Raw genomic sequence first — 3,077 nt, 5'->3', positions numbered from 1 at the left:
TGCAGGTTTAGCCTGCAGCTTGTAACAACCTCTTGATCCACTGCTGACACATCTGACATGGGTGATGGATACATGCAGTAAATGTGTTGGAGAGTATAGGTGCACTAAGAGTATTGGGGTGCTTGGTGGAGTGTGTTGAGTGTATTGGGGTACATGGTGAGGTACACTATATGTACTGTGGAGAACAGTGAAGTCTATAGTGTGCTAACTCTATGGTGTGCTAACAGAATAGATGATGTAGTTTGATGCGTACATGTGTGATGCACAGCATAGGATTCTTAGGTATGTTTGAGTGTATTAGCAGTGCATTAGCACTCTTTGCTATGTGTTTTTGTGGTATGTCGACTGGTACTGCCTGCGTCCTGCAAAGCATAATGTAATAGGGTACATGCTATGGAATGCTAAAATATAGCAAGTTTCATGGTGTGATGTGCAAAGTCTAATAGACATTACACTGGTACTTTACCAACTATAAACAAACATAAATCCAAGGAAGTCAGATTTCCCGATTTGCACACTTGTTACAACTCAATTATATAGGTGGTCTTGACGCCAGAGGCTTAGCATAATACTCAGAAAACTGGCATTTTCAAGTCAGAAATTATATATCCCATATTTCTATCAGTTCTCCTTGTATTCTGTTACATCAATAATAAAATATGTGTGCCGGGCTAAGGGATACGCTGTATGTTATCTGTTACATTTCTTTCAGAATTACTTTGTGCATGATAACCTTATCCTTTATCCGATGACAAAAGTACTGGACGCACAACTTCTAAAGAATGTTTGATCCAACAGTTAAAGAGCTTACACATGCATGAGTGGGGTTTTAGATTGTGACAATCACATGGAGTTAGTCATATGAAAAGGTCTTTAAAGAATGAAAAGTATGCTCAGGGTTAACACTTCTGCAACAGAGCAATGAATCAATGAAATGCAAAAGAACAATGTCTGATTATCATTCTCCATTTTATGATAGTGAGGTATTCAATTTATTTGCTTTTGGTTTGATAAGGTCCAATCTAAAAGCATAAAAAAAGGGTGAGTCAAATTGTACCTACATGGAAATCTTGCCTCAGAACTTTGAACAAGCCTACCTTAGAAAGGAATACTATACAAAATTACTTAAATATATGCTTTGTGTGTATATAATTAATATATATACTTAAGTCCTATATATAAATAATAAGTCCTGTACTGTATACATTTAAAATCAAATAATAATATATATTTTTTTCTTTAGTGTGTCATCCTTGTCTCAATGAAAACAGGATGAAAACAAAGCTCCCTTTATAATTTCCACAGGTGAGGATAATGAGGATGTCTTTAAACCCAATTTCCTAGAACCACTTTTTTATATAATGTTAAAAATGTGGTGATGCTTTGGGAGCATCATACATGTGAACTTGTGATAGCAGATGAGGGCGAGACTGCTGGTGTCCCCTTCTCGTCACTGCACGTGTTAGCTGATGGGGGTGGGACAGCCAGTGAGCTGCTCTCGTCAATGCAGAGCACTCGTCTAATAAAAAAGCTACCTGTGAAATTTACCCACCTGGGTGGCCGTGTACAAGTGGATGTGTATAATGACGTCATTGGCGGCACTGCGTAAAAGCTGCATGTTACATCCGGCAACCTAACAACTCTCTGTGTTCAAACCTTCATATCTCCTGAACCATTGGACTTAACAACCTTGAATTTCCAGGGTACACAGGGTACCCTCATAGCTACTAGTAACCAAAATGTAAGCCCCCAGTTTTAAAGAATTTCAAGATATAGGGGTCATAAATTTAAAAACTAGTGAAAAAAATCGAATATTAAGGTTGCTGTTTCAAAAGCAAGTGCGCCTAGGAGCCTAAAATAGGTCCCCCCAGGCCACTTACATTGCAAGAAGCATTAGCTTATGGCTATCTCCCCAATCCCCCTATCAAAGACTGCTGCCCTGTTACACACATTACCTCCCACATCTGACACTTGAATACAAATTTCTCTGGAATGGGGTGGTGTACGAAACCAAAAATGTAGGTACAAGTGGGAAACATCTGTGACTAACATCACCTAAAATTTTTTTAAGGGATGTTAGCCACAAGTGTCCCCTGCTGTTCTAGCGAAATTGGGGTTCATTTAGAGAAGTAAACAATTATGTTTAATAGGGCAGTGTTCTTTATAGTGTTTTTTGGGGTAGAGTTGTAATGATTCTATGGTGGTAAAATTTTGGGGGTGTTATCCAGAAGTGTTTCCCCTTTCATTTTTGTTCACCTGCATCTCTCTGATCCAGAGAAATTAAGGTTCAAGGAGGAAACATGGACAGTTAAGAATAACAGGGGCAGCTTGTTTTGATGGTCAGAGTTTTTTATGTTCTAATATTGCCATAGTAATTAAATTTTAGGGGTTGTTAGCCACACGTTTCCCTCATTTGCACCTACATTTGCATTTTCCTACTGTAGTTTCCTACAGTATTTTCAGTTTTGGGCTTTTAGGTGCACCTGCTTTTGAAATAGCAACCCTGATGTTTATTTTTCACAAAATCATCAAAAACTATGAGGCTGAAAAAGTGAAAACAATATCACATAACTTGAAACTGGCCCATTCCACCATTTTACCAATCTTATAGGATAAAGACAGCGTGAAAGGGGCAGTAAAGTCATCCACAAGATTTAAATTACAATTCACAACAGTGGAATGGGGAGTGAACAAACTTTTACAAAGCTATCATGAAATGTATAAGGGAAAAAAAGAAAATACAAAGCTGACCACACTGACAGGATTCTTCTTGAATAGTACACACAGGGCCACTATCCCTATAAGTTCTTCCATTTCTTCACCCATCTTCTGCCCTACTTGAGCCTTCTACAGCCCCAGGGCCTGCAAATACCTCTGATGATGATACTGTTGACTGTGAACCACTATCTGTTCCACACTTGATTGATGATGACTAAAAGGATTAATCTGTGTCTTCTGCTTGTACAGTATTTTTATGTTTTGTTATACAGTTACAGTACAGTATGTGGATGTTCTGGTATAAAAATAAATAAAAAACAATTGTTGAAAAAGTTTTTTTTGGCCTTTTTTTTATTCAC

Source organism: Pyxicephalus adspersus, chromosome 7 (genome assembly GCF_032062135.1).
Source record: "Pyxicephalus adspersus chromosome 7, UCB_Pads_2.0, whole genome shotgun sequence".
NCBI lineage: Eukaryota > Metazoa > Chordata > Amphibia > Anura > Pyxicephalidae > Pyxicephalus > Pyxicephalus adspersus.
Note: the sequence above shows the minus strand (reverse complement) of the source record.